Source organism: Macaca nemestrina, chromosome 9, assembly GCF_043159975.1.
Source record: "Macaca nemestrina isolate mMacNem1 chromosome 9, mMacNem.hap1, whole genome shotgun sequence".
Taxonomy (NCBI): domain Eukaryota; kingdom Metazoa; phylum Chordata; class Mammalia; order Primates; family Cercopithecidae; genus Macaca; species Macaca nemestrina.
The window spans coordinates 131152530-131169307 of NC_092133.1; the positions used below are offsets into that span (position 1 = coordinate 131152530).

A 16778-nucleotide genomic window follows, 5' to 3' on the forward strand; every position below is an offset into this window, starting at 1 on the left:
CAGAAAGCTACGTCACTCAGGGAAACAGCCCCCTCTAGCTATAGAGCCTGCTGCACTTAGGAGGCAGTGAGGGGTTTCCGTAACTCCTACAAAAACTCTCTGTTACAGACAGTAGGTCTACAGTGGCAATTCTGACACCTGGAGTCTAGGGCCATGTCCGTAACCAGTGCTTGTCTATCAAAGGAGGCACTGGTCCACGTGACCCTCATCTCCCCTCAGTCATTTCCCATTGAGCCACGTGGCCTAATGATTACTATCTGGAGGCACCTAGTTCATGCATGTGTGCACCTGTTACTACGGGTTACCCTCCGCTAGGTAATAAGCTATGTGAGCACAGGGTCCTGGTCTATTTTGTTCACTACTATATTCCTGATGCCTACAAAGGCCCTGGCACCTAGTAGATGCTCAGTAAATATTTTTGGATGGATGGATGGATGGATGGATGAATGGATGGATGGATGGATGGATGGATGGATGGATGGACGGATGATGGATGGATGGATGGATGGATGGATGGATGGTGGATGGCAGCCAATGAAAGCAACACAAAATTTTGAAGCTTGGAGCCATCTAATACCATGGATCCCAGATTTTAACCTGCTCCCAACAGTGTGAAATTGAGTAATGCACAGCCGGCCGATACATTTCCTGTGATTAAATCCTATTCTTCCCCGTGTGGAGTTCCAGAAGGTGTTTTTATAAGTGGGATGTATTTGGAATAAGAAGCGAAGAAATTGCTAGCCCTCATCAAGGCTGTCCATTATGTGAGAAAAAAGCCTGTGACTGGTCTCGAATTACTTACCGAGTAATTGAAATGTGCGGGGAACCACAACAGGCTATGAGACTAATGGCCATGCTATTCCATACAGCCAAGCTTCTCCAGACATTAGTCCCTTGACAAGGAAGATCTTGCTGATTAGGCATGAGCGTGTTTGCTAATCATGTGGAACAGTTTAGCCAGTTTGTGATTTTTTTGTGTACAAATGCCTCTACCTCACCCAAGGACAACAAGCCCCTCAGGTCAGGGCCTATTTATATCATCTCACACTAAGCCTTGCCAAGAGTCTCCGCTGAACGGATTCACCAATTCCAGAAGACAGGTGCCCTGTCATTTGCTTTTGAAAAATGACTCAAGTGGTTCATGTATGTCCTTGGCCTGCAGTTAATTCAATTCTAAGGCTGAAATGACTTGAGGGAGGACAAGGCATACAACAGGCTTCTCAGAGTAACTTGCCAAGAACAACCTCCTTACCGTGGAGAGGAAAACCCTTGAATCCTTATTGATTCTTCGGGGTCATTTGAGAGGGAAGAATAATCTTCTCACTAATGTAGTTTCATTCTCAAAAAAGGGTTGAAGGGCTCCTATTTCCCTGTCAAACTCTGTTAAGACATTCAGGGCATTGGGCCAGTCACTGGCTTGGGACAATGAGTCTCTGTTTGCTTAGTTGAGATTAAAGAATGTGTCAACAGTCTTATCTATCATGTCACCTCTAGATCTTATTACCCTTAAGCAATGGGTGGGTTGAAAGATTAGTAGGAATGCCTTAAAGTAACTTGTTGGAAGAGACTGGTCACAGACCTGCCAAGGTTTGTCATCACTCAGCATGCCTGTGAAGTTCAAGGGAACTGTGTCTTTAATGGGACTGTCTAAAATCATCCATAAATGAAGGCCTAAAACCAGAGGTGCATTGTCTCCATGCTGCTCCAATGCACAGCCTCTTCTCTCATTGATACCCCAACAGTGACTCTTCACTAGGAATTCTGCAGACGGACCAGGCTGGGTTCTTTTACACCCTAATTCAAGTCATGAGTCCCGAGTGACATCCAATCCTCTGTGGTTCAGATGGAAAATGGTTTGAGTGGCTCTGTTGTTCACCTCCAAAGGCATCCCTCCTTCCCAGTGACAAGAGCTGGGGATTAGGAGCAAGTTCTTAAAGGTCTTGCTACTCAAAGGGTTGTCCTTGGACCAGTCCTTGGTATCACCTGGGAGCTTGTTCTAGATGCAAATTCACGCCCCCTTTCCCACCCAGACTCATGAATCAGCATCTCTGAAGGCAGGGCCCAGCATCCTTTGTTTCAGTGATATCCTCAGGTGATTCCTCTGTTGCTAAAACTTCAGCTGGATTGCTCGCAACTGTCCCCCCATACTGACTTCTCAGCCACACTTCCCAGAGGACTGGAATCTAAAGGCTGGGATGCGATAAGCAATTATTTTCTAGCCCCTACACCTGCTAAAAGAGGGTTATCCATAGGTTTCACCCTGGGATAACTGTGAAACAGTCTTGCCAGGTAAAAAGTGCTCCCTGAAGAAGGAGTAAGACTGGCAGGGACGCAGTGGTTCAGTGCTGGCATTGGGTTATTCTTGACTTCCTTCAGTTTCCTGGTGAGTGGTTCTGTCAGTGGAAAGGTTAGTGCAAAGTGGCTCTAACCCTAAAAAGCAAAAAAGGATTCTGTTGCAGGCTGCTGAATCCAGCCTACTTACTCCCCTTCCTGCCTTACCCCTGCCCACAGGAGCCAGGGGACTGTTCCCTCCCAGATTTCTTTTGATACAAGGAGAGTCTGCAAAAGAGACCTATTGTGGTACATTCATGAAGAGAGGGAAACTCTTTTACAGTTTTCTTTTTCTTTTTTTTTTTTTTTTTTGGCACAGTCTTACTCTGTCACCCAGGCTGGAGTGCAGTGGTGTGATCTCGGCTCACTGCAACCTCCACCTCCCAGGTTCAAGTGATCCTCCTGCCTCAGTCTCCCAAGTAGCTGGGATCACAGGCATGCACCACCACGCCTGGCTAATTTTTGTATTTTTAGTAGAGACAGGGTTTCATCATGTTGACCAGGCTGGTCTTGAACTCCTGACCTCAGGTGATCCACCCGCCTTGGCCTCCCAAAGTGCTGGGATTACAGACGCGAGCCACTGCTCCCGGCCTCTTCAACAATTTTAATGGGGAACTTCCCATGAGAACCTTTGGGAAGTTCATACCTTGTAACTATCATACCTTGTCTCTATTTCTTTTCGATAAGATGAATCTACCGCACTGGGTTTCAGTGGACTTAGCAGATGTGAAAGTGCCCAAGAGTGGGGTCTATGCAAAAGAAGCAGGCAAGGCTAGCAGGGACTGTTAGTCAGATGAGCAGCACATGACTTACAATTACTCTGGCTGTCAACTCCCAGTGCTATCTTAGGGAGAGTTAGGCGGCCCAGTTATGAGACTGATAAGGTATGGTGTGCTTAGCAGAAAATGGTTAGTAGAGAGAAAAAGAAAGAAGAGGTGAGGCGTTTCAACTTTGAATGAAAAAAACAAGAAGAGCCAACGAAGATTCCAAGTCATGATGCGTGTGGTAAAACCGTCGTGAAGATCTTGTGTCATAACCTGTTTTTAGATCATTAAACGAAGAAACCAAAACCTCCAACGGACAACTCTAAACCTGTAACTTCAGCTTGAAACTCTGAAGACCTGCTCACGTTACAACTTTAGGGCATTATTCTAAATTTACTTGGGAAAAGTCCATTTATTTCCCCCAAGTGGAGATTTTTAAACCAAAGGGAGCCATCTGGTGGCTTGAGTGTCTACTAATTAAAATCCCTCTTTCAGGCATAAGATTCCCACCGTGTGGGTACCATTACTGAAGCAAAGGCATAAGATAAACCAGAGCTGACGAGAAACTTTCTTATGCTGTATAAAAAATCAAATATTGCCATTTAGACAAAATCAAGCCAAAATTCAAGGTGAGTGGTAATGCTGGTATTTTCTCTACCTGCTTAAAAGAAACCAAATAATGTCTGTGAATCATTAAAAGTTGTCTTTTGAACCCTATTTCAAGACTGCATGTTTCAATATAATAGGAGACAGCCCAATCATTACAAAACTAGAAATCAAACCAAAAAAACACGAGTCAACGGCTTGCTGAAATGACACACGGGTTTGATGAGCTTTGGATCCTGCTCTTACTTTGTAAGGGGTCAGTGGAGAACGGGAGAAGAGAAGCTCCTACTGGGAAAAGGAAATTTTCAACTCCTCAGCATTGTGAATACAGATAATTTAGTATGAAATACACCCTTTCTTTCAGGTCTATAATGACACACTGCACTTGTTAATAATTTCAGTATAGTATCTATATCTTTCAATGCTGAAATTTCTTTCTTTGCAATTTTTTTTTTTTTTACAGGGTCTCACTCTGTTGCCCAGGGTGGAGTGCAGTGATGCAATCGTGGCTCACTGCAGCCTCAAACACCTGGGCTCAAACGATCCTCCCACCTCAGTCTCCCAAGTAGCTGGGGCCACAGGTGTGCACCACCACATCCAGCTTTTTTTTTTTTTTTTTTTTTTTTAATTTTTAGTAGAGACGAAGCCTCTCTATGTTGTCCAGGTTGGTCTTGAACTCCTGGCCTTAAGTGATCCTCTCACTTCAGCCTCCCGAGTAGCTAAGACCACAGGCATGTACCAGTAAACCTGGCTAATTTTTTTTACTTTTGGAGCCACGGGGTCTATGTTGCCTGGGCTGGTCAAAATCTTTTTTTTTATGGAGAAGAATGTACATGTACTGTTCTCATTAGGAAGGAGAAAAGACCACTTCAAAACTTCAGATAGTTGCCTTGAGTAAGAGGTGGTTCTGCTAACAATAACTTCACCAATTTTTCTTCTGATGTCTCCATTACTCCAAGCTGCCCGGCACTGAATATATTACTGGGAATACTGGTGATTATTTTTTATGAGGACTATCCAGTGGCTTTCACGGAAGCCTAATTATACTGATTTTCCTGGCGACCACGAGGAACAAGCAGCTAAGAGCTCCTCATTATTTCCCTTATAGTTCACTGTGAAAGCGTAACTTGGCTGTAAAAATGTACCAAAAAATTGGAGTAAATGTTGAAAATCAAAATGTAATTTTTAAAATTACTTACAAAACCAATACAAAGACTGCTTCTAAAAAGATGTTATGTCTGCTGAATAATACTTTAAACCAAATGTAATAAAAGACTACGAAATGTACATTATCACTGGCCTACTTCTCAGGTAATGGCATTCTGTTTTTAACACTGACCAATACATTTAAAATGAGAAAACGTCACGGTGTATCCCCAGTGAATACATATACCCTGATTTATCTGGGTAGAAGCATTGCTCACGGACGGGATCTGGTGTTGCCAGTCCACTCCCTTGCTACCCTCCTTGCTCTAATGAGAGAGTCCTGACAGCTGGGCCGTGGTTGATGGTAGCAGCCTGGCCTCTACTCCCATCTTGAATTGCAGTGAACACCATGCTAAGTGTGCACACTGGGTCAAGATACCAGTTCAATTCCAGAAATATAGTTTAAAAACATTCAGCCAATGTTCCAGGCCCACTCTCTGCATGATGCCGTAGTCTTAATTTAGTTGAATTGTTCCAGTTCACATGATGCAGTTGCAGCCTTCATCTCGGGGGATGGAAATGGGGCAAAGAAGGTGCAGGGTGCTGGGTGTGCAAAACACTAGGTGTGACAAGTTCTCATGACACGGCACATACTTATTGCTATGAACCAGCCGCATTTTCACTCCCAGAGCCCGTCTCCCGTGCACCACTCTGAGGCTTTTGAACAAATTGGCTCAACACATACAGCACTGAGATGGAACAGTAGGCAGGCCCAATGCAAATTTTTCTGGCAAAGTCAAGAAAGCTGGAGGGTCTGATGCAATGGTTTTCAAGCTGGGGTGATTCTGCCCCACAGGGGACATATGGCAATGTTTGGAGACTGGGGATACTATTGGCATCTAGTGGGTGGAAGCCAGGGGTGCTGCTAAACATCCTACAATACACAAGACATCCTCTGCAGCAAAGAATTCTCCAGCCCCAAATGTCAACTGCGCCAAGGCTGGGAGTCCCTGGTCTAAGGGATTTCAAAACCACTTCAGAGAGATAAAGTGTGAGGCGGTATCATAAGGGCACCAGGAAGGTGTCCCCTCATGCTCCCCCTTGTTAGAACTTGATGACAGATGCTTAGGACTGTGCCTGACACAGCAGGCATTCAATAACTATTTACTAAATTTATTAAAGTAGGCAAAATGGGCCGGGCGCAGGGGCTCACACCTGTAATCCTAGCACTTTGGGAGGCTGGGGCGGGTGGATCACTTGAGGTTAGGAGTTCGAGACCAGCCTGGACAACATGGTGAAACCTTGTCTCTACGAAAAATACAAAAATCAGTAGGGTGTCACGGCGCGCGCCTGTAATGGGAGGCTGACGCTTGAACCCGGGAGGCAGAGGTTGCGATGAGCTGAGACTGCACCACGCTCACTCAGCCTGGGTGAGAGAGACTTCGTCTCAAAAAAAAAAAAAAAAAAAAAAAGCCAAATGCCATCCCACGCTTCTCCGCCTGAGATCCAAGTATAATCTGATTGTGGTTAGCAGCTTCCCTAACTTTTGTATATTTACTTTCTGAAAACACAGCATACTATGTTATATCACATGGTGACATCACCTTTTCTATGCAAAAGCTAGATTTTCCCACAAATAATTTGCACCTTGTAGTGTGCCAACCACTTCAAGCTAAAAGTTAAGTTTGCACAGAATCGCTGTATCCATCTACAGAGCAGTATTTGTTCAACTGTCTGTTGAATATTTGGGGCATTTTGCTATTATTTATTTTAAAAGAAGAAAATGATAAAATGCCTCTGAAGCAGCCAGTGATAAGAAATGAAGATATTGCAGTAGTCGTGCATCTGAGAAGAGACAAAGAGGGAACTGATCACATAGAACAGAAGTGACCAACTGGATGGTCACTGGACTCTAGGTAGGCCAATGTTCAGATTTAGTTATAAAAGAATGAAAAAGCAAAAAGCTATAGGCATAGGGAAATACATCATCAAGAACTGTGACGACTCATATGTGGTAGCTGAGAAAGTGGATCTCATGGAGGTGGAGAGTAGAATGATAGATACCAGAGGCTGGAAGGGTGTTGGGGGCATCTGAGGGGGGTTGGTGAATGGATACAAACATACAGTTAGATAGAAGGAATAGTTTTAATGTTCCACAGCAGAGTAGGGGGACTTTAGTTAATAGCACCGCATTGTATATTCCAAAATAGCTAGAAGAGAGGACTTGAGGTGTTCCCAACATAGAAGAGACAAATATTTGAAGTAATGATACTTGATCATTACACATTGTATGCGAGTAACACATCATGTACACCCCATAAATAGGTACAAGCATTATGTATCAATAAAAACCGGTAACTAAAAAACTAGGGATAATTAGATACTGTGTGTGTGTATGTGTGTGTGTGTATAATTTAATGTACCTATTTATTTTTATGTATTTATTGATTTATTTATTCATTTTTTTTTGAGACAGAGTCTTGCTCTGTTGCCCAGGCTGGAGTGCAGTGGTGTGATCTTGGCTCACTGCAACCACTGCCTCCTGGGTTAAAGCGATTCTCTTGCCTCAGCCTCCTGAGTAGACGGGATTACAGGCACCTGCCACCAAGCCCAGCTAGTTTTTTGTATTTTTAGTGAGACAGGGTATTGCCCTGTTGGCCAGACTGGTTTCTAACTCCTGACTTCGTGATCCACCTGCCTTGGCCTCCCAAAGTGCTGGGATTACAGATTTGAGCCACCGCGCCCGGCCCTGGATTCATATTCTAAAGATATAACATGCCTATGCCTACGGGGGTGGGGGGGTGACAGTGGGGTTGGTCAGCAGGGGGATCATAGATAAGACACTTAGAGAAGCCCACCCCTTCCCAGTCAGCAGCCGCTCCGTAGGGCCACACGGGGAAAGCAGAGTCCTGGCTACACGCCGTGACCACGGGCTGTGGCAGGGATGTCCTCGCAGTGGAGGTGAGGGTTCCAGACCATCTATCATAGCCTGATGGCACCAGCTGTCAACATAACCCCATTCCCTCCTCCTGCTCTGATCCCATCCATCCAAGCGATCTTCTGATTATAGTTTGCCTTTCTAAGTATTTTTGCCTAAAGGGGAAAGATGACGCTACTTAGTCAACATGAGCCCATTGGATAATTACACATTTTATTATGAATCAATCATCCTGGCATTCTGTCTCAGTTGAGGGATTCTGTTCTGACAAAAGGATCCACACTTGGTGTGTTGACAAACCAGCTGAGGTCTAGACGCTGGGCTGCCGGGCATCCATCCGCAACTGAAGGGAGGACACGTAGGGGTGCCCCAACTCTCCTTTCTTCCCTTCTCCCTGCTCAGATTTCTACAAACATGGATCCAAGTCTGCGTTCCCTCCCTGTTTCTTTTTGGTTTTTGTTTTAACCAATAAGCCACCAGTGCACAACTGTGTACTGTGCTGACAGACAGACCATTCCGGCCTCAAATGTCATTGCTGTGAGAAGCCAGTTAGCAAGGGACACCCCTGGAATTCGTGGGAGCAAAGTTACCCTAATGCTGCACTTCGCCAACCTCAGGATAAAATGCATCTCATGGAAACCCCAAAGCCAAAACAGGACTTAGATAAACTAAAGGCATCGTCCACACGTTGCCTATTGTTTGGCTTTTTGTTTTTTTTTTTTTTTTTTTTGAGACGGAGTCTCGCGCTGTCACCCAGGCTGGAGTGCAGTGGCCGGATCTCAGCTCACTGCAAGCTCCGCCTCCCGGGTTCACGCCATTCTCCTGCCTCCGCCTCCCGAGTAGCTGGGACTACAGGCGTCCGCCACCTCGGCTGGCTAGTTTTTTGTATTTTTTAGTAGAGACGGGGTTTCACCGTGTTAACCAGGATGGTCTCGATCTCCTGACCTCGTGATCCGCCCGTCTCGGCCTCCCAAAGTGCTGGGATTACAGGCTTGAGCCACCGCGCCCGGCCTGTTTGACTTCTTAAAAGCGGCACTCACTTGGTGAAACTCTGTTTCTACTAAAAATACAAAAAATTAGCCAGTCATGGTGGTGTGCACTTGTACTCCCAGCTACTCAGAGGCTGAGGCAAGAGAATTGCTTGAACCTGGGAGGCAGAGGTTGCAGTGAGCCGAGATAGTGCCATTGCACTCCAGCTTGGGCAACAAGAGCGAAACTCCGTCTCAAAAAAAAAGAGAGGCACCCACTTAACAGAAGCTCTAAGGAGATCTGAAATAGGTACCATGCCTCCAGGAATGTCAAAACCATCTTTTCCATGGAGAAGTATATATTTTTTACATGCTCATGCCTTCCTCCTTTCACAGAGGGTGGGCTCTGAGGCTCTCCCAGGTATGGAACTGACAATGAAGCCGGCTGCTGCTAAGCTCAGTACCCTCCCCTTTGCTGCTTTACTTTTCTCATCAGTACATGGGGGTTTGTGTAGGCGGGGAAGGTAATAGAGTCTAATTCTCTCAGCCTGATAATCCTACAGCTGAATCTTCCCCTCTGTTATGGATTGAATGTTAGTCTCCCCTACCCCCAAATTCACATATTGAAATCCTAATCCCCAGTGTGATGGTACTAGGAGGTGGAGCCTTTGGGAGATGATCAGATTATATGATATCAAACAAGTGGGGCCCCCATGATGCAATTAGTGTCCCTATAAGAAGAGACGCTAGAGCCCTCTTTTTGTCCACCATGCAAGAACACAGTGAGAAGGAGGCCGTCTGCAAACCAGGAAGAGAGCCCTCACCAGGAACTGAATCAGCCGCCGCCTTCCTCTTGGACTTCCAGCCTCCAGAACTGTGAGAAACATACATCGGCATTTAAGCTGCCCAGTCTACAGCGTTCTGTTGTAGCAACTCCAGCTAAGACACCCTTCTTCATCCTGTGTGCCCCTCCACAGTGCTGCTCCAAGCTGGCTTGTTATTATAGTTACATGTGCGCCTGTCCTAGCCGTAAGTACTCTAGACACAGGGCTGCATCCTGACATTCCTGAACTTGCAACGCTGACCCCATGCAGCACGATGCTTCTGAAAACATCAGCTCCTACTGTCCCTGGAGAGCTTCAGCTGAAGGAGAGCAGAGCTTCCCTTAGGGTGGCCCTCAAGCTTCTTGGTGAAGTTCTTAAAAGCATCTTCCACATCTGCCATGTCCCTTTTGCCTGATAAAATGCACAAATCAGCACATAAACCTACTCTGTCCCTCAAAAGCATCAATCAACAAAGCTGACAGAGGAACAGCTGATACATTTGCCGATCACATTCTCCACTGAAAAACTTAGGAGAAATCTGATCTGTTGGTAGGGCACACAGAGAATCTGAAATTACGTCCGAGAAAAACATTTTACCTTTATGGGAGGTATGCATCTAAATAGAAATATATGGACAGAATTTTATTTTCGACCAAGCTATTTTTCATGGCATACTGAAAAACGAACGTTTGATCATCATTGCTGTCAATATTGCCTTCATTCTAGATTAGCACTGTTGTTTCTGTAAAACTAGGGTGTAGATGGAGCAGATATTTAGACCTGTTGGAAAGGCCAGACACCAAAGCAGTGTGAGGACTCTGGCTCAGGGCCAGAGAGTCCTTCCCTGCCTCATATTCACAGGGAACACAATGACATTCACCTCTTCTTATGAGAGTGCAGAATACTTTGCCTGGCACTGCTCTCTCTGAAAAGAGCAGCAAGCAGTACCAAGCAGCAGCAAGCACCCTGGGAGATGATTTGAGGATCTCCATACTCTGACAAAAATATAAATGAACATAAAATGTAAAACATTCTGAAACTCCAAAGGCAGGAATGAAGTGAATACGTGAGAGCTCTTCCAACGATGCATTCTCATGCATATTTATCTACGAGAGAGCTTGCTGAGTTCTTTACTGTCTATCACAGAGGGACTGAATTTCCCTTGCCTTTAAATGCCTGCCCTGTAAAGCAAGGGTGTTTCTCGTTCTGTGTTTTTCCCCTTAGCCTGCAGGTGGCGCCCCCGTTCCAGTCCACTATGACCGCTGCTGAAAATGGCTACATCTTGGATTCTTCAGAAACAAGTTCTTGCCACATCACCTTATGCGACTAAAACAGGCGGTTTTCTCTTTTGCTTTTAGCCAGAACCGAACTGTTCCTGGAATCACAGGGCCAGAAGGCTTGATTAAGCTGAAATTAATACCAAGAAATAGAAGGGGAGAAAAAGAGGACAGACTTTCATGACTGGGAGCTCTATCCAACAACAGGCTTACATGGGAGATGGATTTTGACTGCATGATGAAATAGATAAGCAATACATTCAAAACCAATACATTCACCCAGCAAAGATCCATGTTACAGTCTGAACAAGTTGATGAAAACTCCAATAGTGATTGATCAAATGTCAAACACAACAGACATTTGTATGACTTTTTATACCCTGGTGTACACATGTCACTGGTGGGGTTGTGTTCAGCCCGGATGCCTCTGTTTATATACTAGAGGTTTTGCTTGTGATTAGTTATTTGTTTTTAGTGGAATACACTGTAGTTCTTTACACGCTCCCCCTCTTGCCTGGGTCCTGACTCCTAAAGTTGCATTTTCACGGGGAAAGGTTGGATCACATTCTGGGCAGCAGCAGGTGGCTTAACCCAAGCTTGCCGGTGGCAAATTATCCCGGCCCCCATCCCACAACTTGCAGGACCTGAGCCCAAAAGAAGACTGTGCACCCGGTCTCTCAAGCCACTGTCAAGAGGGCTAAAAACTCTGATGTACAAAATACTGTATCAAAGGCATTTGTTTCTTCTCTGTCTTTGTCACTAATCTGTGGGCTCTTTATTTTTCATGTTTATATTTTCCATAGCTCATGTCATTTCTAGCATATAATACATGCTCCATAAACACGTATGGAATGAAGGACAGGGTACAGCCAAATTACTGAAAGTTATCAAGACATGGTCCAGAAATACTCTGGTGGCAGTAGCGTGTTACTTACAATGTAAATCAATGTCATTACATCTGGATCCAGCTATTGTGTCCATTTACAGAAATATACTTTGGGTTCTAAGTGGGAAAACCAAAGAAGAAATTAAGTGTCTTTGAGGCTGGTAGTTACAAATGGTAACACTTAATTTTCTTTTGAAAGATAGTATAATGCTCTAAGCATTTAGATAGTATTTAATTTAATCCTCATAACAATCTATGAGGTAAATACTATTATGACCACATTTTAGAGGACACTGAGGCACAGAGAAGTTAAGAAGGTTGCTCAAAGTCACATGGTAACTTGAAGAGTCAGGATGCAAACCTATGCAGTCTGACTCCAGGGCCGGGGAAATGAAAACAAGAAATTGCAGGCATTGACTCTGCGTCCTTCAGTTCCCTTCATTTCCCAGCCGCTAAATATGCCTATAATCCACCAGCTACCACATAATAAAAAAGTTAAATTAAAGTAACAAAACCCAGCAGAAATACTTTGAAACTGATTAAATCATAAATTTGAATGTTTTCCGGAGGCATTAAGTAAACAGATATTTTCATGGATGTTGCTACAGAGAGGAAACTGAATCACTCGATAATCTTACAGCTATGCAAGACATCAAGTGACAGATTAAAATACACAGGCCCTCCTCTCCACCTCTATGTACCTAGAGCACTGAGTTTCCTTTTCTTGTGAAAAAGCTTCTTGCTGTTTCTGAGTTTGCAGACTCTTAGCTTTGGGCTGTCTCGATACTACATATTTTTATTCCCCTAAGATTTCGGAATGCATTCAGTTCTATCTGTCATATTTTCATTTTCCCTCCTTAGACTCTGCATTGCAAAGTCCTTTCCATTTTCATGTTTGTTTCAACAACGGGAAAGAGGTGGGGACAGATGGTGCCTTCTGCAGCCACTGTCTCCCTTTACCAAGAAAAAAAAAAAAAAATCCTCCAACCACCGCCTTAGCACTCCTCACATTTTCTCAGCCAAGAATTTCCTCAGCTACAATGTATTCCATCTTTACAAGCCCACAAGGCCTTTTTGTTTTTTTCTAACTTTCCATTTATATAACTGTGGAGGCTCCAAGCTCCACGTCGGCTTTCCCAAAGCCTCCACAAGGAGGTTCTCACCCGCCCACCCCACAGGTGACTCATCCAGGAGGAAGGTCTAACAGGGAAGAAAGATGTCTGAGGCTTGGATCTGGGCGGCCACCTTCTGCCAAAAGATCTGTGCCCCCCAATCCCACGCCACAGTTCAGGCCCCAGGGCATGGATGCCTGTTCCACGGCTGAGACTCGAACTGGGATGCTGTGAAGCGGTACAACTCCGGGTCGGGCGCAGTGGCTCTCTGACTTCAGGTGATCCTCCCGCCTTGGCCTCTCAAAGTGCTAGGATTACAGGTGTGAGCCACCACGCCTGGCATAACGGGGTCATTTAAAACAAGCCCCACGACATCAAACAAGTCATCCATATTTAATAACCAATAATAGCGTAGATTAGAGTCTATTACCCAGAGAGTCCCTAACAACCTCAAAATGAACAGAAGACAACAGCCCACGTGTCCAAAAGGCCTTGATGCTTACACTATCTTGGGAGTTAATATCTGTAAAATGATTCAAGGAAACTGGCACTTTTAAAGAGGATAGGGACATGCAAATTATATTACAGGCAAACTGTCAACTCTTTTGCTGAGGTCATCTGAAGCTTTATAGAAACAAGTGCAGAAGTATACTATGGAGCTTAACAAAAAACTAAATGGTGTTTACATGATCTTGATCATAGTTTTATTACTCTACATTGAGATCCAACCGGGATCAGGGATTGGGTAGCAAGAAGGGAAGGGGGTACGCACAGCACCCGTGTTACTCTTCCTCTGTTTCTGTGCCTGTCAGATGGAGTTACAGCGCTTCCTTCTTCTCCTTCCTTCCCGTCACCACCCAAACTCCATCTCTTTCATAAACAGCATGTAAACATAGCAGCCGCCACTGGGACTTTAACAACGTCTCCCAGGCGTAAGCTGGGAATGCACTGTCATTGCAGGACACTAGCCCCATAGCACAGGTGGCAGAGTGCAAGCGGCACATATGAACCTCTGGGGGGACTACCAAGACCCTCAGTAAAATGACTGTACCGTGTGTGCAGCACTAAAATGTACTGTGTTGTAGAAATGCATTCTGACCTTTACAGAGTGAAGGTTAAACTAAATACAATGGGGGTTCTAGCCGTGGCAATGACAATGCCGCGTGGGTCACTCTTAGTCAAAGTCTAACACAGGAATCCACGTGGGGTTAGAGGTCGGGCCGGAGGGGAACCCATTTACTGAGTATCTCCTATGGCCTGCACTCTGTGCTAAGCATAAATCCTTATAAATCCTCCCAACAGAAGGCCTTGGAGGGAGCATGTTTATGGCTAATTTTACGGCTATGAACGTAGGCTCTGAGAGGGTCTTGCCTAACGTCATGAACTTCAAAGGCAGGTAGGCGAGGCCCCCTGGTGTTCTTGCTATGCCATGCTTCCTCAAAACATTTACTTGTCCTCCTCATACTCAAAGAATCCAAGACAGATTAGAGACAAGAAACTATCATGTTGAATAAATTGGCCTCTGCCCTCTACGTTCTGGAATTCCCCAGAGCCGAGCAAGTCTTCCCTTCCCTATCTCTCTATTTTCTGACTGTGCTCACTCTGTGTCTGCTCTATAACAAGCTCCAGCAGACATTTCCTGTCCTTCCTCCACAGGCTTTGGCCACCTGCCTTGCTGCCGATGTTTTATTTGACCCTCTACCTCTCCTCTCCTTTTTAATAAACACTTTAAATTCTTGTTGGGAAGAGGATATGGGATGCCAAAAGGATATGGATTAGTAAGTGAGAACTCAAAATCAAAATGACACAGACACATTTTACCCCAGTCAACACAAATACAGTAACAAAAACTTAACATATTTAAAACAAACACACGTGATGGTAATACTGCTTCTGATATGCCAAACTTACAGTGAAACCTTAATTAGCCAGGCCTCCGGAATTAATTTTTTTCTGAATTCTATTTTTAAGCAAAACAAGCAACAGACAGCTAAAGTACATCCACTGCTGGCTGAAAGGAGCAAATTCCAGGCTATGTCCTGGGGCTGGGAACTGTCCCCCACTCCTTCCGTAACCCCTATCTCTCTCCAGCTGGAAAACTCTTTTATGTGCCTGTTAAGTTGTATTTTAAATATCTTTGTGATGGGTAATGTCTTCCCAAACCATGCAGTTTGTCCATCTTCCTTTAAAATCCCAGATACCTTCACATGTATCTCCCTCTATTCTAGTGCATCCCACCCTAAATGGCCATGATGCGGATCTATCTGTTTCTTCCTCTGGGCCAACGGCCAAGGTATCACCTACTTTTGTGTTCTAAGAGCACAGCACAAAGCAGGTGCTTAAAGATTGCTTGTTTCAAAGAATAATTGAGAGAATGAATAGAAAACAGAGATCTTTTCTACACTTTTTTTTTTTTGAGACAGGGTCTCACTCTGTTGCCCAAGCTGGAGTGCAGTGGCACAATCTTGGGTCCCTATAACCTCTGCCTCCCAGACTTAGGCTGTTTAAAACAAAAACACATGATTATAATCCTCCCACCTCAGCCTCCCAAGTAGCTGGGACTACAGGCGCATGCCACTATACTTGGCTAAGGGTTTGAAAAATTTTTTATAGAGATGAGGTCTCACTATATTGCCCAGGCTGGTCTTGACTTCTTGGGCTCAAGCGATCTTCCTGCCTTGACCTCCCAAAGTGCTGGGATTGCAGGTATGAGCCACCATGCCCAGCCCTTTCCACATTCTATCTCCATCTACACTGCCGTGCTGTGGGGCTGAATTTCAGAAGGATGATATGGTAGCCCCCTTAGCCTCGGTTTCAGTTACCTGCCGTCAACTGTGGTCTGAAAATATTAAATGGAAAATTCCACATAAAAAAATTAACACATTTTAAATTGTGAGCCATTCCAAGTAGCTATGAAATCTTGTGCCAACCCACTCTGTCCCACCCAGGACATGAAACATCCCTTTGTCCAGCCCAACCATCCACACGCTGTCTACACTACCTGCCAGTTAGTCACTTAGAAGCCATCTCAGTTATCAGATTAAAAACCCTTAGTGTATATCTACTATCTGCCATTTCTACATCCACTGGGGTCTTGGGACACACCCCCCTCAAATAAGGGAGGACTACTGCACTGTAATTATCTAAATGGATAAAGATGAAATGAATTCAGTATAACTGAGGGCTAAATAAGGATGCTAAGTTATTATGATACATCCCATGAAGATGTTCAAGTACTACCTGGCATCATGAAACCAGTGGTTAACAGTGAGCATCACTTTTAGTTAATGCGGCTGCGTGATTAATAAAAGCATTCTTGTCCCTAGACACTCCAGCGACATGAGATATCGCTACTTTTAGATTAGCAGAAACCATCCATCATACTTTGATGATACTGGCAGAAAGCATGTCTAAGCCCTTGGCAAGAAGGCTGAACAAGAGAATTCTGGCTCAAGTCCTTGTTAGGAACAATGTCCTTCATTGCTGGTTGCATTTACTTTGAGTAGCATTGTCCACACGGAGCCATACTCACAACTGAAGACCAGGCTGGTCTCCCTAAACCAGCATACTTTATACAAACACACTGTTCATGGAAGTGAAATAAGAGGTGCATAAAACAAGATTTTATTATTGTTATAATGCATGGTACACTATTATTCTATTATTTTCTTTTTATTTCTTTTTTTTTTTTTTTTTTTTTGAGATGGAGTCTCGCTCTGTCACCCAGGTTGGAGTGCAGTGGTACAATCTCGGCTCACTGCAACCTCTGCCCCCCTCGGTTCAAGTGATTCTCCTGCCTCAGCCTCCTGAGTAGCTGGGATTACAGGCATTCACCATCATGTCCAGCTAATTTTTTGTATTTTTAATAGAGACGAGGTTTCACCACGTTGGCAGGATGGTCTCAAACTCCTGACCTCAGGTGATCC

At 44.6% G+C, this 16778-nt stretch overlaps 1 protein-coding gene across 7 annotated transcripts in view; it reads right to left on the reverse strand.

The window, feature by feature from the left end:
- Window positions 1–16778, reverse strand: part of LOC105490615 (calcium/calmodulin dependent protein kinase ID) — a 491371-nt gene that overhangs the window by 110660 nt on the left and 363933 nt on the right. The gene's annotated exons all lie outside the window — the stretch shown is intronic.